At 37.8% G+C, this 26325-nt stretch overlaps 1 pseudogene across 1 annotated transcript; it reads left to right on the top strand.

The window, feature by feature from the left end:
- The first annotated feature begins 22898 nt into the window (after positions 1-22898).
- Positions 22899-25582, top strand: LOC306670377 (glutamate dehydrogenase 1, mitochondrial-like; annotated as a pseudogene). The gene is made up of 2 exons: positions 22899-22991; positions 24269-25582. The product of its transcript is annotated as a glutamate dehydrogenase 1, mitochondrial-like (transcript).
- The last annotated feature ends 743 nt before the right edge of the window (positions 25583-26325 follow it).

Below are 26325 nucleotides of genomic sequence, written 5' to 3'. Positions count from 1 at the left end.
GAAAATAGAGTTACTTTATATTAAGTAGAGGGGAGGGAAAAGGGTACGGAGGTATGGGGGTAAAAAGAATAGTAGAGTGAAACAGACATTATTACCTCATGACCAATGTGATCCTACAATATGTACCATCAGAAAAATGAGAAATTACACTCCATCTGATGTATGATTTATCAAAATACATAACTACATTCTACTGTCATGTACAACTAATTAGAACAAATTTAAAAATTTTTTTAAAAGAATAACAAAACAAAAAATGATTAGAAAAGAAATGAAAAAGAGGATCAGTCTTTTGAAGGAGAAGACTGAATTATTTTGTTCTGAATGCTCCCTCTGCAACCTGTGATGGTTCTTTTAGAAAGAACTATCAACCCAAAGCTAAATACATTGACTTTATGTTTAAATGATATTTATCAAGACTCGACTAAACAAAAACAAAAAGCACAATGGAAATTATACATGTACCAAGAATAAAATTTACCATTGTTAATTATGTTTTTTAAAAAAGGGAAACAAGTCACATTAAGAGCAAAGGTAGATTATCTTATCAGAATTTATAAGAGAAAGTAGAACTCTTAAAAATGACAAGACAGTGCTGTGATCTAAATGTGTCTCCCAGATCATGAAACCTGATCAAAATTTGAAGTGATTAAGTCATGAGAGAAGAGCCCTGGTGAATGGGACTAAGGCTCTTTTAGAAGACGAGTGAATTCTCTCTCTTCCACTTTTCTGCTCTGTAAGAACATAGGGTGTAAGGCACCACCTTGGAAGCAGAAACTGGACCCTCACCAGAATAGCCGGCCCCTGGATCTTGGGCTGCCTAGCCTCCAGAACCAGAGGGGATCAGTTTCTCTTCTTTATAAATAACTCAGTCTCGGGCATTTTGTTAAAACAATACAATCACTAAGACAGACAGGCAACAATTTTGCAGTGATATCTTTAAGAAAATAAAGAACACTTGACTTATTCTCATTATTTACACTTTTTTAAAGTGTTTAAATATTCTATCCTACTGAAACACTACTACATATCCAATTCTCCATATACTGAATTATTTTTCTCTTTTCTTTCTTAAGAATATGATTCTCTCCTTGCCTAGTCTAGAACTTCAATTTGCAGCAAGGAGTGAGGGAAGTGGAGCTAAGCCACCTGACCCAAGGCAGTGTTTTCTGCTCAGGGACCACCTGCAACCAGTGAATGTTGCAGAGAAATGATGACCCAGTCCCAGAGTCTGTTAGAAATGCTGTGAAGGATCACAATTCCAAATCCCCAAGCAGCAGCTGAGATCTCTGTTGCAACCTCATCAGAGTTTACTTTTCCCTCTCCCAACCCTGCCTCCTTCAACATATCAACAAAGTTGCTTCCCAAAGCACTCCTGTGGACTTCAGGTCGTGTTGTGAGAAGCTCTGCCTCAGCTTTCATTCTCCCATTCATTCTTCCTTCCCATCTTTCTTTTAACTGGACAAATCCACAAATGATTTGAGGTAGCTAGAGTACCATATAGAAAAATATATATAAGTAGCCATAATGTCCTTCCTTCTTAGCAACGAAAACAATATTCGCTTTAAATATTTATAGTTTTATTCTGAAAAGTATATAAATTCTATTTATAATTCAAAATATTTTTCTATAACTGGTTTGCTCTGTGGCAACTGAACTCCACATTTTAGCTTAAAAAGTTATTTCTGTTAACTCAACAGTCTCAACATAATTTCTAAGGAAAAAAATGAATTTTCTATTAACCTGTAATTCTCCTCCATTCTCTATTGAAATAAATTGCAGCCTCTTAGGATTTTACATTTACTGAACTTTCTAAAGTAAATTTTAAAAAGTAGAAATTAGATGATTTAGCCAGGTTCAGTGGAAAACACCTATAATCCCAACTACTTGGGAGGCTGAAGTAAGAGGAACACTTAACCCCACAAGTTAAGAGCAGTCTGAGCAGTAGAGCAAGACTATGTCTCAAAAAAGGGGAGTTGGAACTTTTTCCAAATCAGCAATTATTTATGCATAGGTGAATAAATTAGATTGATAAATATAACACATTTATGAGAAAATAATTGTTGATTTAGATTGTAAAAGTAAGCTAAGTCAATTCAGACTTCCAGATGAAAGATGAATCTGTTGCAGAATAATATCATTCAGTCATTTCTGTTAATAAAATTTGGAAACTAATAACACAATGGAGGGTTTATAAATGACATAAGCGCAGTTCAGTACACCTTTGGTCACAACTCCTTACATATAAACAAGATAATTGAGCACAATTTTAAATTAGAAATATTATAGCTTGCCATTCATCTTCCAAAATAAATTGGACAATGGCTATTTATATGGGGCGTAGAAGAAAGAAATCTCATCAACAGAATCATAATCCATTTCTATTATAAAGATTGTATAGAAAAAACAATGGGTACTGTTCAGTAATAGTTTAATACACTATACCAAAGTAGGTAAGGTATTCAATTTTTTAAAATATCACTTAAGTTTTATGTAATTTATTCATAGCAATTTTTCTTAAATTACATTAATCAGTTTTTCAATTATTAAAAGAAGGAAGATGCTTAATCATTTTCAGATTTGGTTAATATAGCTGTATAAGCTTTCTGACCCTTTAGATGAGTCTGAGAAATTATTTATTCTTTTTTGTTCAATATTTGACCCAAAAACACATAGAAGTGATATTTGTTCTGAAGAAAATCAACAAAATATGTAACGAATTATGGAACAAACTAATTAAATGTGTATAGTAGTAATACATCTTGAATATACCAAGACAAGTGTATATTTGCTTTTTTGTAACTTTTTTAAAGAGGAGAAAATTGCCCATGGTGTGTACACAACTGAAGAAAGAGGTCTGAGTTTTACATTTAAGTACAGCAGAGTGATAAGAGATTTAGACCTGTGCTAAATCCCTGCTGGTTTTCTTACTTGACACATATCACTAAAGTCTTTGAAATCCATTACCTCCTCTATACAATGGGAAAAATTACATCTCCTTTGAAGAGCTATGAAAATTGGGAGAATGTGTAGAAAATGATTAGGAGGATATCAGGTACAAAAAAAGTTCTATGTCGATCTCCTTCCCTCCTCTAGTACCAATCCTGTTAATTAGTGCACTGTGAGATTTTAAGCAAGTCACTCTTTGGGTGTGAGCTTTATTTCTGTAAATTAATCAACTGAACTAGTTTTAACAACACATAGCCCCGATGTTATGACACAGTCCTATGTCATGAGCTACTGGACAATGCTTTTCAAGACATACAGATAATTTTATTACCAAGACATATAGATAGTTTTATTATAAAATATACAGCTATCCCAAACTAATCCCAATTAAAACATGAAAATCAGTCACTGGCACTACTATTTACTTTTGTGTGGAGTAAATGAAGTAGCGATCTAGACAGCAAAAATGGAGTTACTCAAAGCACAATCTACTTTATGTAATAGCCTTTATGTGCCATCAATAATTGGATGATTATGAATTATGTTTCTCAATTATACTTTTATTAACTGGACATTCTTAGTAATCGTATCTTTGTAATTTTATCTTAATAATTTTATCTTTGTCTATGTTTCCAAAAGAAAAAAGATGAAGCTATTTTGGATTATTTAAAAAAAATCTGTTGTTCTATATGTTTTACTTTCCTGAAAAGCTTCTTGTATCAAAAGATGCTGATGAGAGTGTTCTGAAATATAGGCTTGATCATCTTCAGTGATTGTCCCAATGACGGAAATGTTTGAGCCACAGAATTACATCATCTCCTTGGATCTTCTTAGCAGCAAACCTGCTAAATTGTGTCAAATAAGTTTGTAAGTAAACACATTTTGACAAAAGAAACCCTGTCAGAAACTCTTGAGAAAACTTTGTAATAATTGCAATCATTACAAAGCATAACAGCTTAATTCAGGCATAGTATAGGAGAGACGGGATATGACAAAATTATTGTTTAGTTCAAAAGACAAAACACACTTTAGGCGAAAGGACTTTCGCGAAGCATGGCATAACTCTAACTTGAGGCACAATTAGTGATTCATAAGCATGACTTAAAATACCAGAGATTAATTTTCTTATACTTCGAAGCCCAAAAATCAGATCAAGGTGATGGCAGGTTTGGTACCTCTGAAGATTCTGAAAATAATCTATGCCTCACTTCCTGCTGAGACTTTACCAAAAATACTTTTATTATTCATATTACCACCAACATTGTCTTTGAGGCTTTTTCTATCAAATATTTCCAGCCTCTAACCTTTATAGAGCCCCTACTCTCAAAATGAAAATATGTGTAAGTCAGGATTCTACCAGAAGAACAAGTAAAGTGGGATGTATATGTACATATTAAGATATTTATTTCATGGAATTAGCTTCTATGATTGTGGATTGAAGTTTTTCTTCCTCAAGGAAACTTCGGCTTTGCTTTTAAAATGTTTCAACTGATTAAATTTGGCACATCCACACTATCAAGCGTAACTTCCTCTAAGTAAAGTCAATTGGTTATAGCTATTAACCACATCTGCAAGGTATACTCAAAGTAACACGGAGCTTATGTTGGACTGAATAACTGGACACTATCGCTGGCAAAATTGCCACATTAAACTAACAATTACATATGTTGAAATTGTAAAATGCATGAAGTATTAAAGCTGTTTTTTCAGGTTATGACACAGAAGAACATAAATGTATCTCTGGAACAGATTCGTTTTTTACATAAAATAATTTCTCAGGACAGAAATCTCAAATGAAAATGGGTTTACAGGTCATACTTCTGCCAAAGCAAAGAATACAAATAATTTTTTTGAGGACAAAAGAAGGGAAGGATGAGAAAAAGAAGTAAGGAGAAGTTGTCACAGTACTTATAATTTAGATGATTCAATAACAAAAGTTACTCTTGGACATAGTGGCTTAGTCCAGATACAAAGTATGGCAAAGTAATGAATGTATTTCTCACATGGAGAAAGAAATTCTCCAGGAAATATCATACATTACCCTATGTACATGCATGATTACACAAATGGTATGAATCTACATTGTGTACAACCATAGAAACAAAATGATGTACCCCATTTGTGTACAATGAATCAAAATGTGGTCTGTAAAAAATAAATAAATAATTTTTTTTTTTTAAAAAGAGCTTAATGATTCATAGATTCAGAGAGTAGACTGATGATTAGCATGAGCTGAGGTCAGAAGGAAATAATGGGGTAATGTTGGTTCAAACTGAAATTTCAGTTAGGAGGAATAAGTTCAAAAGATTACAGTACTGTCTCTTGCCAATAACAACATGTTATACACTTGAAAACTGCTAAGGGTGTAAATTTAAAGTGTTTTCACTGCAAATGATAAGTCTATAAGAGAATACATATTTAATTAGCTTATTTTAGTCTATCCATGTTTACATATTTTGAAACATCAGGTTGAATGCCATATATGTATATATATATGGCATATATGAATGCCATATATGTATATATATATATATACACAATTTTGTTTGTCAAATGAATAAATATTTTGACAGCAGCCAAGGAAAAATAGAACATAAAAAAACCTTCCAAATAATACCCTAAATTTCCAAAAAGAAAAAAAAATTGGTACATTGCATAAGATCTGTATAATAAATGAAATTTAAAATAGTCAAAAGGGAGAAGGCAATCTAATACATAGAAACCATAACAACAGGCACTATGCCAGACATTTCCTTCATGGTAATCCAGAAAGTAAGAATTATTTCCATCTTACAGAAGAGGAATCCGAGGCTCAGCTGCACTAACTTAATTACTACTACAATAGTCAAACATGTTCAAACATGCTCATACAAGTCTGTGCATTGTCTATTGCTTCCAACAGCCTCTTTTATGCATGCTCACAATATTTATGGAAGTGGACATCCATAAATTAGGAAAACCACTCCATTCACAATAGCCTCAAAAAAAAAAAAATACTTGGGAATCAATCTAATAAAAGAGGTGAAAGACCTTTACAATGAAAACTACAGAACACTAAAGAAAGAAATTGAAGAAAACCTTAGAATATGGAAAGATTCGCCCATGTTCTTGGATAGGCAGAAATAACATTGTTGAAATGATCATTCTACCAAAAGTTCTATACAAATTAAATAAAATTCCAATTAAAATTCCAATGATGTACCTCATAGAAATAGAGAAAGCAATCATGAACTTCATCTGGAAGAATAAGAGACCTCGAATAGCCTAAACAATCCTGAGCAGGAAAAGTGAAGCAGAAGGTATCGCAATACCAGGCCTTAAACTATACTACAGAATAAAAGTAACAAAAACGGCATGGTATTGGCACCAAAATAGATAGGCAGACCAAGGGCACAGAATAGAAGACACAGAGACGAACCCACATAAATACATTCACCTCATACTAGACAAAGAAACCAAAAACATACAGAAGAAAAACTTCTTGACACCCAGCAGAGCACCACTACCAAATTGACTTTGTCATGGCCTGGTTGTTTTCGAGTTGTTGCTTTCATTGTTCTCATTGTTGGACACACACACACACACACACACACACACACACATACACACAAAGAAGGATTTATACACTGAAAAATGAATTCTATTTCCAAGCTGAACACTAGTCTCACACTTCATGGATAACAGCCATCAATATTTCTTAACTATCTTTTCACAAACTTTCCATGGACATTTTTCTTCAGCACCTCTTTAATGAGCAGTTTAGCTAGCAGTTTATGTTTACATATCAATATTTAAATTGTTTCTATCAATAGGTTTTAGGTTTTCTTTCATTTTTTTGAAATGCAATTAAAGCAGAAGGCAACTTTTCATGCATTTGAGTTCTGGCTTTGTTGTGCTTTTTCTCTAGGCCAGCTGTTCATCTCAGTGCCACACAGACCTTGGTTCTGCTGCCTATCACTTGATGCAGATCAGTGACTTCTTTACAAAAGAAAAAACATCTCTGGGGAGAGTCTTGCATGTGTTCTACACAGAGCATTAAGAACAATCTAGATAAGCAAGTGACTTGTGGTTTAGACGTTGCTCTTACAGAACAGATCTTCATAGTCAACATCCAACTCCAATTTGGACACAAGGTTATAACAAGTAACAGCACAAACACTAAAACGTGGTTGCCAAAGTTAAAAATAAATAAATAAATAAATAAACAATATCTCTAACTCTTTATTGAAATGATCTTTTGCTTCCTGTATTTGCTCTTTTAACTGTCGATTGGTGCGATCATTCAATGCCTGCATTTGCTCTTTCATCTCATCGTTTGCTTCTCTGATCATTTTAATTATGTACAATCTGAACTCCTTTTCTGTCATTTCTTCTGCCATGCTGTCATTGGGTTTTATTGATGTAACATCTAGATTTGTTTGCAGCATTTTCTTTCCTTGTTTTCTCATATTGTTCAGGTATCAGTGGACCGCTGAGATATTGCAGATTTCCTTTATTGACTTACAATGTCCCTGAAGATTTCTATATATATCCCCTCTTGGCCTTCAGTAGGCTGAAGTCTTGGAGGAAGTTGATAATGCGGTGCTCCACAAGGAAGCTGCCTCTCTAGGAGTGGTGGCCTTCAGGTGGGGTATATTCCCTGCTAGTGGGCTGAGGTGCCTCCACTTGTTGACCAATGGTCATCCAAAGGGGAACTAGGCTGCGGGCTGAGGCAAGGCCTGTTTGGGCCTGTGTCTCTGGTTTTACCGTCCTTGTGGGGAAACCTCACCCGGCAGGGAAGACTCACCCGGTGGGGAGGTCTCGCTGGTCAGTTCCCTCCTAGAGGTTCCCCTCAATTTACAGCTACCACCTGGGCTGGGCTGCCTTCCTCTGCAAAGTTCCCATGCCTTCCTCTGCAAAGTTCCCAGGGGCCCGGCTCTACCTGCTGGGCCTGGGAGCCTCACCCTTCGCAGATGAATCTCCTTAGGCTGCCCCTCCTCAGAAAATCTGCCCGCAGGCCTGGAACCTTCACTCCGCCCCTAAGCATGTCTCTGTGCGGCTCTTCCACCAAGAAGCCTCCTAGATCCTGGGACCCTGCTCTGCACCTAATCGCCTGGCTATGCAGCCCCTCCTCTGAGCAGCCACCTGGGGCCCCATACAATTGCTCTGAGTCCCAGAGACCCGCCACACGCCTCTTCCTCCAGACAGCCGCCCAGTATTCTGGTGCGGTCACTAGGAGTCCAAGAAACTCACTGAGTGCCTCCACCTCCCACCAACCACCCGTACCCCTGTGCAATCAATCACTCCGAGTCAAAATGACCCTCCCTGTTCCTCCTCCTCCTCCAGGTAACCCCCCGGGTGTTCAGGAGCGGTCACTCTGAGTGGCTCTGAATCCACGTGACCTGCTGCATGTGTCCTCTGGTGCGGCCACTCGAGACCAAGCGACCCAACACACTTCTCCTCCAGGCAGCCCCCCTGTGTTCAGGAGCGGTCGCTTTAAGTCCAAACAAATCACCACTCGCCTTCTCCTCTGAGCAGCCGCCTGGAGCTCCAACACAGTCACCGCGAGTCCAAATGCCCTGCCGCGCTCCTCCTCCTCCTCCTCCTCCTACTCCTCCGGGCAGGCCCCGATGTTCAGAAGTGGTCTGAGTCCAAACAGCTCGCCACGCAGCCCCTCCTCTGGCAACCGCCTGTAGCTCTGGTGCAGTCACTCTGAATCCAAGTGGCCCCGCTCCTCCTCCTCCTCATCCTCAGGGCAGGCCCCGGTGTTCAGAAGCCGTGGCTCTAAGTCCAAACAGCTCGCCGCGCAACTTCTCCTCTGGCAACTGCCTGTAGCTCTGGTGTAGTCACTCCGAATCCAAGCGGCCACGTTCCTCCTCCTCCTCCTCAGGGCAGGCCCCGGTGTCCTGAGTCCACACAGCTCTCCTCGCCGCTCGTCCCCTAGGCAGCCTCCGGAGCCCCAGTGGTGGCTCCGAGTCCCAGCGCTGTGCTGAGCGGCCTCCTCTCCGATGCTCCCAGTTGTCCGAGTTCACTGCTCCAGCGGGGGGAGGGGCATTTCGCCGGCAGTTCTACTTCACAAAGTTCCCTGCATTCTGGGACGACTGTCCCATCCAGGACGCCTCCCCAATGGGAGAGACTCACCCGGCTGCTTTGAGTTGGTCCCAAGTCTCTCAATTTCTCCTCTTTTGAATCCTGAGTCCTGGAGCAACATGAAATGCAGCCACAATCTAGGCCGCCATCTTGAAAAAATAAAGAGTTAATAAAGAGTTAGAGATATTGAAAAAAAACTAAACAGAAATCCTTGACATGAAGGAAACAATAAACCAAATTAGGAACTCCACAGAAAGCATATCCAGTAGGATAGAACACCTGGAAGACAGTACCTCAGACATTGAAGACAAAATATTTAACCTTGAAAACAAAGATGAACAAATAGAGAAGATGGTAAGAAATCATGAAGAATCTACAAGAACTATGGGATATCATGAAAAGGCCAAATTTAAGAATTATTGGGATTGAGGAAGGCTTAGAGAAACAAACCAAAGGAATGAACAATCTATTCAATGAAATAATATCAGAAAATTTCCCAAATCTGAAGAATGAAATGGAAAATCAAGTTCAAGAGGCTTAGGGGACTCCAAATACACAAAATTACAACAGACCCACACCAAGGCACATTATAATGAAAATGCCTAACATACAAAATAAAGACAGAATTTTAAAGGCTGTGAGAGAAAAGAACCAAATTACATTCAGGGGGAAACCAATACGGATATCAGCAGATTTTTCAATCCAGGCCCTAAAAGCTAGAAGGGCCTGGAACAACATTTTTCAAGCCCTGAAAGAAAATGGATGCCAACCAGGAATCTTATACCCAGCAAAACTTACCTTCAAATTTGACGATGAAATAAAATCCTTCCATGATAAACAAAAGCTAAAAGAATTTACAAAAAGGAAGCCAGCATTACAGAACATTCTCAGCAAAATATTTCATGAGAAAGAGATGAAAAACAAAGAAGCAAATCAGCAAAGGGAGGAATTATCCTAAAGGAATTGTCAAATAAAGGAGGAGCCAAGTTGTGTCAAACAAACAAATAAATAAAATTTTAAAAATGAACCAAATGACCAGGAAACCAAATCCTATCTCAATAATAAGCCTGAATGTTAATGGCCTGAATTCATCAATCAAAAGTCATAGACTGGCAGATTGGATTAAAAAGAAAGATCCAACAATATGTTGCCTGCAAGAGACTCACCTCATAGAAAAAGATATCCATAGACTAAAGGTGAAAGGATGGGGAAAAACATACCATGCACATGGACTCAGCAAAAAAGCTGGAGTATCCATCCTCATTTCCGATAATGTGGACTTCAATCCAAAGTTAGTCAGAAGGGATAAAGAAGGTCATTTCATACTGCTTAAGGGAAGCATAAATCAGCAAGATATAACAATCATAAACATCTATGCCCCAAACAGTGGCTCATCCATGTATGTCAAACAAATCCTTCTCAATTTCAGAAACCAAATAGACCATAACACAATAATACTAGGTGATTTTAACACGCCTCTCTCGCCACTGGACAGATCTACCGGACAAAAATTGAACAAAGAAACCATAGATCTCAATAACACAATCAATAATTTAGACTTAACGGACATTTATAGAATACACCATCCAACCAAGAGTGAATACACTTTCTTCTCAGCAGCACATGGATCCTTCTCTAAAATAGACCATATATTATGCCACAAAGCTAATGTTAGCAAATACAAGAAGATAGAGACACTAGCATGTATTCTATCAGATCATAATGGATTGAAGTTAGAAATAAATGAAAGAGTAAAACACAGAAACTATTCCAACATCTGGTGATTAAACAATATGCTATTATATGATGAATGGATAACAGAAGATATTAGGAAGGAAATTAAAAAATTCTTAGAGGTAAATGAGAACAAAGAAACATCATATCAAAATCTCTGGGACACTATGAAATCAGTACTTAGAGGGAAATTTATTTCATGGAGCGCATTTAATAAAAGAAGTAAAACTCAACAAATAAACGACCTAACACTACAGCTCAAAGCCCTAGAAAAAGAAGAACAGACCAGCACCAAAAGCAGTAGAAGACAGGAAATAGTTAAACTCAGAGCTGAAATCAATGAAATTGAAACAAAAGAAACAATACAAAAATTGACAAAATAAATAGCTGGTTCTTCGAAAAAATAAACAAAATTGATAAACCTTTAGCCACACTAACAAAGAGAAGACGAGAGAAAACCCAAATCACTAAAATTCGGAGTGAACAAGGAAATATCACAACAGACAGGATTGAAATACAAAACATAATTAGAAGCTATTTTGAAAATCTACACTCCAACAAAACAGAAAACCTTGAAGACATCAATAGGTTTCTAGAGACATATGAATTGCCTAAACTGAAGGAGGAGGACATACACAATTTAAATAGACCAATTTCAAGTACTGAAATAGAAGAAGTCATCAAAAGCCTACCAACAAAGAAAAGTCCGGGACCAGATGGGTTCTCAGCCGAGTTCAACAAAACCTTTAAAGAAGAGCTCATTCCAATACTTCTCAAAGTATTCCATAAAATAGAAGAGGAGGGAACCCTCCCAAACTCATTCTATGAAGCCAATATCACCCTGATACCTAAACCAGACAGAGAATCATCAAGGAAAGAAAATTTCAGACCAATATTCTTAATGAACATCGACGCAAAAATTCTCAACAAAATTATAGCAAATCGCATACAAAAACATATTAAAAAGATAGTGCACCATGATCAAGTGGGTTTCATCCCAGGGATGCAAGGTTGGTTCAACATCAGGAAATCAATAAATGTCATTCACCATATCAATAGACTTAAAGTCAAGAATCACACGATTATTTCAATAGATGCACAAAAAGCATTTGATAAAATACAGCACCCCTTCATGCTCAAAACACTAGAAAAAATAGGGATAGTGGGAACATTCCTTAACATTGTAAAGGCCATTTATGCTAAGCCCATGGCTAATATCATTCTAAATGGTGAAAAACTGAAAGCATTCCCCCTAAAAACTGGAACAAGGCAGGGATGCCCTCTTTACCACTTCTATTCAATATCGTTCTTGGCCAGAGCAATTAGACAAACCAAAGAAATTAAAGGGATACCAATTGGAAAAGAAGAACTCAAACTATCCCTGTTGGCTGATGACATGATTATATATTTAGAGGAACCTGGAAATTCCACCAGAAAACTCTTAGAACTCATAAGTGAATTCAGTAAAGTAGCAGGTTACAAGATCAATGCTCATAAATCCAATGCATTTTTATACATAAGTGATGAATCTTCAGAAAGAGAAATTAGGAAAACTACCCCATTCACAATAGCATTGAAAAAAATAAAATACTTGGGAATCAATCTCACAAAAGAGGTGAAAGACCTCTACAATGAGAACTAGACAACACTTAAGAAAGAAATTAAAGAACACCTTAGAAGATGGAAAGATCTTCCATGTTCTTGGATAGGAAGAATTAATATTGTCAAAATGGCCATACTACCTAAAGTGCTATACCAATTCAATGCAATTCCAATTAAAATCCCAATGATGTACCTTACAGAAATAGAGCAAGCAATTATGAAATTCATCTGGAAGAATAAGAAACCCAGAATAGCTAAAGCAATCCTTAGCAGGAAGAGTGAAACAGGGGGTATTGCAATACCAGATCTTCAACTCTACTACAAAGCAATAGTAACAAAAACAGCATGGTATTGGTACCAAAATAGAAAGGTAGATCAATGGTACAGAATAGAGGACCTGGACACAAACCCAAATAAATACAATTTTCTCATACTAGACAAAGGGGCCAAAAATATGCAATGGAGAAAAGATAGCCTCTTCAACAAATGGTGCTGGGAGAATTGGAAATCCATATGCAACAGAATGAAACTAAACCCATATCTCTCACCATGCACGAAACTAAACTCAAAATGGATTAAGGACCTCGGAATCAGACCAGAGACCCTGTAGATTATAGAAGAAAAAGTAGGTCCAGATCTTCAACATGTCAGCTTAGGACCAGACTTCCTTAACACGACTCCCATAGCACAAGAAATAAAAGCAAGAATCAATAACTGGGATAGATTCAAACTAAAAAGCTTTCTCTCAGCAAAGGAAACTATCAGCAATGTGAAGAAAGAGCCTACAGAGTGGGAGAATATCTTTGCCAATCATACTTCAGATAGAGCACTAATCTCCAGAATCAAAGAACTCAAAAAACTCTACTCCAAGAATACAAATAATCCAGTTGACAAATGGGCTAAGGAAATGAATAGACACTTCACAGAAGAAGATCTACAAGCAATCAACAAACATATGGAAAAATGTTCAACATCTCTAGTAATAAGAGAAATGCAAATCAAAACCACCCTAAGATTCCATCTCACCCCAATTAGAATGGCGATTATCAAGAATACGAGCAACAACAGGTGTTGGCGAGGATGTGGGGAGAAAGGTACACTCATACATTGCTGGTGGGGCTGCAAATTAGTGCAGCCACTCTGGAAAGCAGTGTGGAGATTCCTTAGAAAACTTGGTATGGACCCTCCATTTGACCCAGCTATCCCACTCCTTGGCCTATACCCAAAGGACTTAAAATCAGCATACTACAGAGATACAGCCACATCAATGTTCATAGCTGCTCAATTCACAATAGCCAGACTGTGGAACCAACCTAGATGCCCTTCAATTGATGAGTGGATAAAGAAGCTGTGGTATATATATACAATGGAATATTACTCAGCCATAAAGAATGATAAAATTATGGCATTTGCAGGCAAATGGATGAAATTGGAGAATATCATGCTAAGTGAGATAAGCCAATCTCAAAAAGCCAAAGGAAGAATGATATCGCTAATAAGTGGATGATGACACATAATGGGGGGACGGAAGAGTTAGTGTTAGGGTTAGAGTTAGGGTTAGGGAGGGGGGCAAGTATGGAGGAAGGAAGGACTATATAGAGGAAAAGAGGGGTGGGAGGGGTGGGGGGAATGGAAAAAATAACAGAATGAATCAAACAACATTACTCTATGTAAATTTATGATTACACAAATGGTATGCCTTTATGCCATGGAAAAAAAATTATAAAAAAAAAAAAGAAAAAAGTTTTTTAAAAAATAAATAAATAAATAAATAAACAGAGTAAAACAAAAAGCCCACTTTTTAAATTCTACTTCCTGAAATTCACTGAGCTCTGTTTGGAAGCCCATACCAGCCTGAAGATTCTATATTATTTTCTTAGGGATTGCTTTGCCTTTGCACATTTTCATTTGGGAGGCAGAGATCTACTTTGTATTTTGTTGAATGGATACTCAACAATACTCAGTAATATCTATCTTTTTATTTATATTTTTGGAACATCTAATAACCCGCTTTCTAGTAGCACTAGAACACAATTAATCATTATCATAGCACTATTATGCAATCTTTGCAAGTACCTTTCATTTGGCCTTACTTAGACAAGGACTATTACAGTTCAAAAACTACTATTTAATTCAGCTTCTTCAATAAAAAGTTAATTCAGTAACAGAACAAACTGGTAAAATGCTCAATATGTTTTTGCTAATAACAGAAGAAAAAAGAAGAATTAAAAGTGGGTCATTTTTTGAGCCGACACAACCCAAATGGACCCTGGATGACCATGACTTATCACTCTTCAATAATTGTTTTGTTGTAAGACAGATTAACAACTTAGAATCCACTGTTCTGCAGAACACTGTTCCACAAATGTTGATAGTTATAAGGACAAAGAGTGGGGAAAGGGTATTTAATGTGTAAATGTGAATTTGAAACTCCAAAACAACATACGGATGAATCACTTCTTTTTTTCCTGTGGGTCAGTAATTAGCATTTCCTGGCCTTCCAGAAATCACCATAAAAACCAGTATTCCACCTTAATTATGAATAACTATGAAACAATGCTTCTTTTAAAAATCCTCTAGGGCTGGGGATATAGCTCAGTTGATAGAGTGTGTGCCTCGCAAGCACAAGGCCCTTGGTTCAATCCCCAACGCTGCAAAAAAAAAAAAAAAAAAAATCCTCTAAATAATGTGTACTCTGAATTATCCCCAGAATTATGAGAAACACTTTTCTAATTCTTCCAACCTTAAGGTAGATAACAAGTAAAAAAATTTTTTTAAAAACAATCACTGAGCAACCTGCTGATTTTCAAAATCTGTTTTCTGCCTTAATTTCCCAACCTTCTCTTCTCTGTACACCAAAGTCATAAATTTCTCTTTTTAAATTTAAGCAAGAGGTTCACTATTCTGTTAGGCACTGAGTCATCAAGTGTCACCAACCCCCTGTTCTGTATTCTCAGTCCCTGAAAATTTACCACTTCATTACATTGATCCCATAGAACTGTGAGTAGGCAAAATAAAAAAAATTATTTTGCACCTGTTTTTTTAGATCCAGAGAATCTGGGGATCAAGACAAATACTTAACTATTAGCATTAGTAGTAACTGTGTGAGAATTCAGAGGCCTAGCCCCTACTGGGTACCAGGAACTCTGCAAGCATTCAGTGAATGTGTTAAATGGCAAATGGGGAAAGTATCTTTAACACCTCCATGTTAGTGATTGTAATACAAAGCCGATCCCCCACCCTTTCAGGTGCAGCCATTTTCCCCACCTCCCAACCACTTGTCAATCTGTGATAAAGTTGCTCTGCCCACCTCTTCCAGTTACAGGAATTTTCGGCCTATGCTACAGCCATTTCCTGCTTCCCACATTACATCCTAGCTTGTCAGTCTGAACATGCTAGCTAGCTATTGGTTCATCAGTCAGCTTGCAAGTTTTCTCCTCCGCTATTGGTTCCTTCCAGCCCAGGAGATTCCAATATCTGGGAGAAGCATCCACGCCATCTCTCTTTTTCCCTTTCTTTTCAATCCCAGAGCGAACGTGCTAGTCGTCCACATAATAAAGTCTCTTGTGTGAGGTCCTGTGTCCATCATGGATTTCTGGGAGCTATAATTGAGCTGCAACTGAAACGGGCATACGGAGCGCCAGTTCCGACGGAAGGGCTGGAGCTACCACGGGTCCCGAGCTGAGCTGCATTTTTCCTTACAGTGATGTTTTTGTCTGTGATTTAAATCAGGGACAAAATCAAAGCTGTAGACAATTTTTAAGTTAATTTTTGCCAGAGAAGAGTTTTCATTTTTAAGCTAAATTTTAGTGCTTTTAAGTAAGGCAGGTTCTCCTCTTTTCTCACTCACTTTTCTCATATTGATACTACCGTTTGTCGGTGACAAGTTCTGCTTCTTCTAATGTTGAAGATTGATCACTAGAGAAGCACGCCAAGGCAAGCATATTAAGCAGGTTTTATTTAAAGGTAATAATACAGACTTCTCCCGGCAGCAAGAAGGGGACCATGGCTGATGTTCTAAAGTCCCAAGAAGTGAGCGCACCCTACATCTTTTATAGGTTAAAGTCTCTTTTGTTCTCCAGGTCTCTCCCCCCTTATCTCTCCTTCCTGCCTACTGACTAGGCCTGGTTTTGCATTAAGTGAGAAGCCATAGGCAGGGGGAAGGTCATGCAGGCAAGGGCCCAGGGGGCATTAATTAGCAGCTCCATGCTTGCAGTCCTTGATAAAGGCAGGTAAATTTGGTAATCAATGGCCTCCTGAGATCCTTGACATTCCATGAGAGGAAAAGAGAAAGGAAAGAGAAAGGGCACACGCTAGAGAGAGTGGAAAGCCAGGAGGAAAAAAAGCAAGTGTGTAGGAGAGAGAAGCAAGAGAGGAAAGATGGCGGTTGAATTCCGCCAGGCTAACAGGGGACCAATATCGGAGAAGGATACTTGCAAGCTGAATGATGAACCAGTAGCTAGCCAGGATGTTCACAGATTGACAAGTGGTTGGGAGGCGGGGAAAATGGCTGCAACAGAAAGGGCAGGGGAGCCGCTTTATACATTGCACTTAACAAATATTATTGAACATTTTCTCTGTGCTAGGTACACAGTGGATGCTAAGGAGAAATAATTGCCAAAGACAAGTTAGAATCCCTGCTAAGTCTGTTACACTATGCCTCAGCCTTGTCTTTCTTTCCTTTTATATTTTAAAGAATTTAACCTTTATTTTATTTATTTGTTTTCATGTGGTGCTGAGGATCGAACCCAGTGCCTCACTGTGCTAGGCAAGTGCTCTATTACTGAGTTACAATCCCAGCCCAGCCTCTTCTTTCTTACAGCATACAATGTACACGTAAGATAACCAACCCATCAGTAATAGGCCTCTTTATAAATGGTGACTTCTGTGACTTTTTCCCTACTCTCCAAGGGTACATATCAGAATCTTTGAGAAATCTTTGCATTTGAGGTATTTTGAAAAGTTTACTTTGAAATTCTGATATGTGCTTCCCCCTAAGAATATGCTATCCTCAATTGAGAACCATAAGTTTAGTGGGGCTTAGGGCCTAAGAAGGTAGAAGCAGCAAAGAGTGACATATCATCTTGAATACTAGATTTAATTCTAAAGTCATAGTCATAGCACAAGACAAAAACATGAAAATTCTCTGCAAAATACCGTATAAATGGTTTCACTCTGTATCATGTGTGTATTATTCTGTGATATGTATATAGTAATATGTTATATATTTGGTACTATAAGGCATCTATTTTTTTAGATCATGTTTAGAAATTTTAGGACCCATTTTACAACTTGAAAACTATCAAAATCATGAAAATATCAACCTGTTTCTTACAAATATTTTCATCTAATAGGGAATTTTTTTTCTCTATACATCCTCTAAATCAATGCTTAGAACAGTTTTCTGTAAAATGTTTATTCTGAGACTTTCAGAAGACCGTCATCTTCTACCTGCCTTATAACTGAAACACTACACTGTTTTTCCTTGCTAAAGTAGAAAGAAGAAAATTCTCAATTCATAGCTCTCTTTTGTTAGGTATCCATAGACTATTGTAAACATGAGTGCATCCACAGCCAAACACTTTTGTTCCACTTATTGCATTTTTCTTCTTAATGACAGGCAGATGTAATTGAATTTGTGTAAGTCAAATGCCCATCTTATGCTTTTCCACTGTAATTACAAGACAAATTAGTGGTATCTACAGCAAAAACATGTAGAATGTGGTATAGATGTACAGAGGACAAAATCACTGGCTCTTTGGGGGAGAAATTGGGAAAAGTGTAACCAAAGAGATTTTATTAAAATCATGAAAGAAACTGCTAGTTAAAGATGGCAGTGAAAGTAGGTTGGGCATTCTAGCAAAAACATAAATGAATAAAATTGTCATAAAACATACCAGCATATGGTGGGGTTGCAAATTAGTGCAGCCACTCTGGAAAGCAGTATGGAGATTCCTCAGAAAGCTTGGAATGGAACCACCGTTTGACCCAGCTATCCCACTCCTTGGCCTATACCCAAAGGATTTAAAATCAGCATACTACAGAGATACAGCCACATCAATGTTCATAGCTGCTCAATTCACCATAGCCAGATTGTGGAACCAACTAGATGCCCTTCAGTTGATGAATGGATAAAGAAACTGTGGCATATATATACAATGGAATATTACTCCACCATTAAGAATGATAAAATTATGGCATTTGCAGGCAAATGGATGAAACTGGAGGATATCATGCTAAGTGAGATAAGCCAATCTCAAAAAACTAAAGGACAAATGATCTTGCTGATAAGCAGATGAGGACATATAATGGGGGATAGGAGGGGTTAGCATTAGGGTTAGGGTTAGGTTTAGGGTTAGGGATAAGGAGGGTGGTAAGAATGGAGGAAGGAAGGACTGTATAGAGGGAAAAGAGGGGTGGGAGGGGTGGGGGGAAGGGAAAAAAATAACAATGAATCAAACAACATTGCCCTATGTAAATTCATGATTACACAAATGGTAAGCCTTGACTCCATGTACAAATAGAGAAACAACATGTATCCCACTTGTTTAAATAATAAAAATAAAATAAAATAAAATAAAATAAAACATACCAGCATGTTTGGGAAATTAAGATCAATCTGAATCATCAAATAAAAGTATGTCAGTTAATATGCATGCACACACACACGTACACATTCAATGACAGGTTATCTGGCAGAGTGGGGGGATTAAGGTAGGATGACCAATCCCCCACACCTAATCTGGGACTGCCTAATTGTTTCTTTCAATCAGTCCCTTCGAGTCAAATTCCTGAATGTATTCTGCAACAAAATTCCTGTATCTCCATCTCAAAGTCTGTTTCCAAGAATACTAACCTAAAGCAGTTGAATTCAGATACTGAAATGAGATTTTAGAGGTGAGTCACCTGTTGATGGCTAGTGCTCAGTACCCTCTCACTCATGGTAGATGCAACAACATGAGCCCCAGCATTCCATAACAGGGCAATGGTTAACACTTTCACCTAAGCTGGATGGAATGGGAAGGGAAAACACTGTCTAGGGGCAATATCTCAAGCATTTAGGAGATTTGGAGGAAACAGTAATTATAGGGACTATGGAAGAAACGTCTGTAGCTAAGGGCTATTAATTCATTAGAGAAAGACAACAAAAAGTTGGAAATAATTAATCACCAGTTCAAGGTAATTGTGAAAGCCAGAGGGATTCCTTGGCAGTATATAAAGAATCTTTGTTCTACTATAGCTGAAGGGCAAAGAAAGCTAAGGATCTTTCCTGGAACTGAATTATAAATGTAGCAGAACTCCAGAGAAGGTAAAATTCTAAAGTAGGCAGTTCTACAATGCCAAGACTAGTACCAGGATTCGTAAACCTGAAATGGGAATGTTCTGGTCTTTGCACTCAAAATTCTTAAATACCCAAATTTTCTTGAACCTTCTGGGCCCTCAAGAAATGGTCCATTTCTCCTTTATAGAGCCTAGCATTGCCTGCCTGCCTTACTTTTAGATGATACAGAAACTTCTGCCTTTCAAGACAACACTTGTCCCTCTCAATATCTACCCAGAAATTTCAAGTCAATATCAATTTTCCAGAAACACAAAATCATTTGGGACTTCATGTCAGAGTAGGGCCCAGGGTAGTAAGCAAGTCCACAATGCAAAAGGATGTGGAACAATCCAGTCATCATTATCTCTATCCTTCATGTTATATTGGAATAAATACACTTGGTAGTTAGCAGACCCCAGGCTGACCCCAGTGAGTTCCTTGGCTTTGGAGGTCAGAGCTATTATTGAAATACCCAGTGGATGCCTCTGTCCAGATTTTATAGTAAATAGTTAGGTTGCTGCATGATCTGAGAAGGTCATGGCAACCAGAAGTCAAAGCTCCCCAGGGTGAAAGTGAGGACCTAAGCCACTGAAACTAGCAAAGGTACTAATCAAGGGTAATAAGGATATAGAATGGGTAGAAGCAAGACAATATCTGTTGTAGCCTCCAGAGCAGCAACAGTATTAGGGTTGTTTTCCATTATATATTTAAATGATAGTATTTTGAATATAATGTGTTAAAGAAAATATATTATCAAAATAATTTTAACATTTTCAGTGTGTCTACTTGGAATGTTAAAAGACCATGTGGCTCATATTTGTGGACTACCTTATATTTCTATTGAACAGATTTTCTCTCCAATATTTGCATGCAAAAAAAGTTTCACTTCTTGTTGGTTAAAACCTCTAATCAATAAGGGGCATTAGATATCTGAATACATATAATGTAGCTCGTAGACTAAAAGCTACTCAGATGTCCATGAACTGCAGGAAAATAAAGTATATAGTGCAAGATGATGAGAAACTGAAAAAGGAAACCATCCCTCCAGCTCATTCCTTTCTCCCTCTTTAGAGGCAAGGTATAAACACTAGCCATGAAACAGGACATAGAGGCTGCACAGATTTGCCTATTTTATTTTATAATTTTAAAAGATCATGGGAATCTTTCCTAAATGTATTAACTGAACTCAAAACCTATATCCATATCACCCCATCTAACAAATACCTCTGCAGCAAGTTGGACCTTTGCATCCCTATAGAGCTACATGCATGGAGGAAATGCCTCTTAAAAATGAAAACTGTAAGTAAGATAAAGTCATTGGAACTTAGAAACTAAGTTCGAAAATAATGGCCTAACCACAATATTCAGTCATCCACTGTAAAATTATCTGCTGCAATCTCCACTCTGAATGTGGATAGCTAAATAGAAATATATAAACAAACAACATCAAAGTGCCTTTTTGGCCAACTGCCACTCTGCCACTTCTGAACTGAAGCCAATTATAATGACATCACTCTAGCCTCATGTCCTTTACTGACCTTCCTACTTATGTTGCCAAAATGTATTAAATTTCTTCTCCACAATTTGTCTTTTCCCTTTGTCTTTCTTTCTTTAAATAATGACTTGACATCACTTGACCTCAACCTACGATTTTGGCTGATAATATCACTGAGCAATTCACTTACATAAATGGCCTTGCATAATCATCTGTGGTGTCATAGAAAACTGTGCAAGAAAAGACTGAATTTATATAATATGGAACTAAAGAAAATTCTTTAAAACATACAAAAACATCACACCTCCATCTGGCAGGTAAGATGGGATGTTCTATCAAGCTGTAAAATTCCAATTTCCATAGTTCTATAATTATCAAAATTCATGTTAGTAAACCCATCTGCACACCTTGTTTATTTTTACTATTCTTGAAATAAAGTCACTTTGTCCACTAAATTGAAAATGAAATTGGCATCCCATTAGCTAAAGTTTTTAAACATGATTAAACTCTTGGAAATGTTGAATAGCCACAAATACAAAAAAAGAAAAAGAAAAAACCTGTTTAGTGGGGAGAAAATTAGTATTTTTGAAATGTTAAAGGACAAAGTTATTTTTCTGAAAAACTACGGCCAGGTTAATATTTCCTGATAGAATAAATATGTAATAAAATGTAAACTAGTTTATATTATAATGCTGAGACATCTATGAATTCACACATACTAATTAAGTAAAATATTATCACAATTGTTCAAGCAGGAAGTTTTTTTCTTATTTAAAAAAGAAACATTAGGGCTGGGGGCATAATTAAGCAGTTGAGTGCTTGCCTAGCATGCACCAGGCCTTGGGTTTGATTCCTAGCACTGAAAACAAAAGAAAAAAGAAATTTTCTATGGAGTTATTTAAGAGGCTATGACTGACACTGCCCTTTTCTTTGTTGTACCCTCAGTGTTTAGCACTATGCCTGGTACATATTTTGTATTGATTCATGCACTCTGAATGGCCTAATATTACAATTTACAGAGCACTAACATAGCATGGAGATTGTATTACACTATATTATTTATATATATATATATTTTTTTTTTTTTTTTTGACTATAGAATCAAATGCCCTCTATTGAAGTTCTGCATCTGTCCTTTCCTGGTATGTAATTTCTTCTCCATTTTCTCAACTGAAAAATGGATATAGTAATAGCCGTACCCTTACAGAAATGTGATACGTAACAATGAATTGATGCACATGAAACTTTAGAACAGTATCCATAACATAGATTCCAACCAACCACAGCCATTATTAAATAGCAGTCTGTCTTTGTACTTCAAAGTTGACAAGTCCTTTTCACATACAATGTTCAGAATCTCATAAAATCTCCTGACCCAAGGAGGACACATACATATTATTAGATTAATTTAAGGCTGAAGAAACCAAGGTCCAGGGTCATACTACCAGAAAGGAGCAAAGTCACAACTTGAATTCAAGTTTTTTTATGAATTCCAAATTCTTTCCTCTATATAGAGCTGAAATGAATTCTTTGGATTCTTCACCTAATAGTTTATAAAATGTGTGCAATAATCATGGTAGGATTATTGCGATTCACTATTTTTAGTGACCAGATCGTGGCAGAGAAAATAGACATAATGATTGGTTTCTTATTTTTTCAGTGTCTGTTCGAGTGGTCATGGATGGTTCTTTCAAGTACCATTTTTACTCACCATTCTTGCTGAGTACCATGACACAGGTACTGCCTGCCCTCAGAGTACCTAAAAGCACTGGTGAAGATGTACATGTGCATACATTACATGATGAGGTACTGCCGGGGGACGTGAGACAAAAGAGGAATCCGAGAAAGCATTGTAATAGTTAATAGACTGCCAGAACTTGGCAGATCCCTGAGGTCCCCTCCTAGGAAAAGAACTTGTCATCTTGAACTAATACATGTAAGATCATTTGACCTTGTTTTCGTCTTTTACAAAACTGAAATATGGGTCCCTTAGATAATTTCCAGCTTTATATTATTATTATATACTCTCATACACCATTGGAAGAAGGTAAATCAGTAAAATCTTTTGACGAATAACTTGTAAAACTGGAAAACCATACGTACACTGACCCAGCAGTTTCAGTGAACCACTTAGTCCACCTTTATTAGGACTGGTAAAGCCACCCATCATGTCTTATCTGAACTACTATAAAAGTCTTTTTACCTGTCCCCCTGCTCTCTCCAGTTCCCTTCAACTGGTTCTTCATACAGTGACAAGAGCAAGCGTCTTAAAACACAAATCAGATCGTACCAATTCCCTCTTTAAAATCCCCTAATAACTTCCCATCACACTAGGAGAAAATCCAGATTCCTACCATGACTTACAAAGTCATGGGGAATTTGCCCAAGCTTTCTTATTTATTTATTTTTTTCTTTTTTGGTCCCAGGAATTGAACCCAGGAGCGCTTACTCACTGAGTCACATCCCCAGCCCCCATTTTTTTTAATTTTTTTCTGAGACAGTGTCTCATTAAGATGCTTAGGGCCTTGCTAAATTGCTGAGGCTGGCTTTGAACTTGCAATCCTTCTGCCTCAGTCTCCTGAGTCATTGGAATTACAGGGCTTTACACCAACTTCCATCTGCCTCAAAAATTCTCTACATCCGATTAAATTTCAACTTAAATGTTGCCTTTTCCGTGTGAACCTGACAACCCAATCTAAAGGGTCTACTAACCAATCTCCGGCATATCGTTCTTGTTTTCTTTACAGCACTATCACAATGTAATCCATTCCTTGTTTACTTGTTCAAATTTCATACATTCATTTTTTGACACAGATGTGTTTTTGGCATGTATTTGGTATTTATTTCTTTGTTTTTCCACTCCCTCCACCCACTCCAGAGAGTTTAAATTTAAAAGAACAGGAAGCTCTCCTCTCACCTCTACTCTCCACCCTGTACTGCGAAGTGCCACCTGGGCCAGGCTGCTGGGTTTGGCCCGTGGGCAACACTCCACCTCCCCGCAGCCAAGGCTCACGGGGGCCTGCACCAGGCCACTACGGCGAGGGGGCAGCTGACCGCGAAGACGAGGTTTTCTTGGACCATGGCACTACATCCTGGAGGACAAGGTGGTGGAGGACCAGGAGGTGGAGGACCTGAAGACCCGGGAGAGCGAGAAGCAGACGCGAAACTCGGTGCAAGGCATCCTGCAAATCATAAACCCTGCAATCAAGTGCTGAGCCTCTATTTCCCCATTCAGCATAAGGACAGGTTCCCAGGAGGTCATCGAGGGCTACCAGGCCCAGCACAGCCAGCACCACATGCCCTGCAAGGGAAGTATCCTTTACAGCACTGACGTGAGTGTAGATGAAGTAAAAGCGTTGGCTTCTCTGATGATTTATAAGTGTGCAGTGGTTGATGTGCCATTTGGGAATGCTAAAGCAAGTGTTAAGATCAATCCCAAGAACTATATAGGTAATAAATAGGAGGAGATCACAGGAAGGTTCACATGGAGCTTGCACAAAAAGGCTCTACTGGTCCTGGCATTGATGAGCACAGCAGGAGATGTCCTGGATGGCTGACACCTATGCCACCACCATAGGGCACTATGGTATTAGTGTACATGCCTGTGTTACTGGTAAACCCATCAGTCAAGGAGGCATCCACAGATAGATGCATCTCTGCTACTGCCATGGTGTTTTTCATGGGATTGAAAACTTCATCAATGAAGCCTCTTTCAGGAGCATTTTAGGAATGACATCAGGATTTGAAGATAAAACATTTGTCATTCAGGAATTTGATAACATCCACATGGATCAATTCTGGACTTCTCCAAGGCAAAGGTATATGAAGAAAGGATTAATATGCAGGCTGACTGTGACATACTGATCCCAGCTGCCATGTGAGAAGCAAAGACTAAATCCAGTGATGCACCCAGAGTCAAAGCCAAGATCATTGTGAAGGTGCCAAAAGACCAACCACTCCAGAAGCTGACAGGACTTCCCTGGAGAGGAACATCATGGTTATTCCAGATCTCTACTTAAATGCTGGTGAAGTGAGTATCTCACTTTGAGTGGCTAAAGAATCTGAATCATGTCAACTATAGCCAATTAACCTTCAAATATGAAAGGGATTCTAACTACAACTTGCTCATGTCTGTTCAAGATACTTTAAAAAGAAAATTTGGAAAGCATGGTGGAACAATTCCTGTAGGACCCACTGCAGAAGTTCCAGGACAGGATATCCAGTGCATCTGAGAAAGACATTGTACATTCTGGCTTAGCCTACACCATGGAGGATTTAGCCAGGCAAATTGTGCGTAGGGTCATGAAGTATGACCTGGGCTTGGAGCTGAGAACAGCGCCTACATCAATGCCACTGAAAAAGTCTTCAAAGTGTACAAGGAAGCTGACCTTCACATAGTGGTTCCTGTTTAACTTCCTCACTACCCTCTTCACCTGTAACTTCTGCTGACTTATCACAAGTTTACACATAACCACAGAAATCTTCCTCTCATGACTCATTAAATAATGGCCATGGTTCTCAACACGTCAATCCTATTCTGCCCCTAAAGAAGAAAGAAATTAAGTGTAGGGGATCGTGTACAATCTGATGATTGTGAAAGTAGAAATCACCTATTCCAGAAAGCCATTAAGGCATTTCACTCTTAAATAAAAAATCTCTTCCACCTTGCTCCAGGGCTCTTTCAAGCACAGTCAGTACAGTTGCCAGGGAAAGTAGTGAAGAACAGTCACTCACTTTTGCTCTGGACAAGTCTGGTATGTGCTGTAACTTTGACACATGTGAAAATTAGATGTATGCTATTTTCAGAAGGTGGTATGATCCTCAAATGAGTTATTGGTATTTTACATCTGCATAATAACTCAATTTTACAAATTGCAAACAAAAATAAAAGCTATCTCATATGCATTGTATTCTCATAGAATAAAACAAGTATATGCTGCTGTCATAAAATTGCCTTGAATCACTTAATAAGCCTAACCTTGACTCAAGCAGTGAAAGCCTATAAACATAGTAAATGAAGAAAGCTAGTATTTTTTATAACATAAGACAGTATCATCGATAGCTTATCAGTCATGTATTTCCCAGTAAAATTAAAAATATAGAGGTCTGTCTTTATACCTGGAAACATTGGAAGCTATTTTTGTTAATACTATCA

This window comes from Sciurus vulgaris (genome assembly GCF_902686455.1).
Source record: "Sciurus vulgaris genome assembly, chromosome: 10".
NCBI lineage: Eukaryota > Metazoa > Chordata > Mammalia > Rodentia > Sciuridae > Sciurus > Sciurus vulgaris.
Note: the sequence above shows the minus strand (reverse complement) of the source record. Positions and strands in the feature narration are given on the sequence as shown.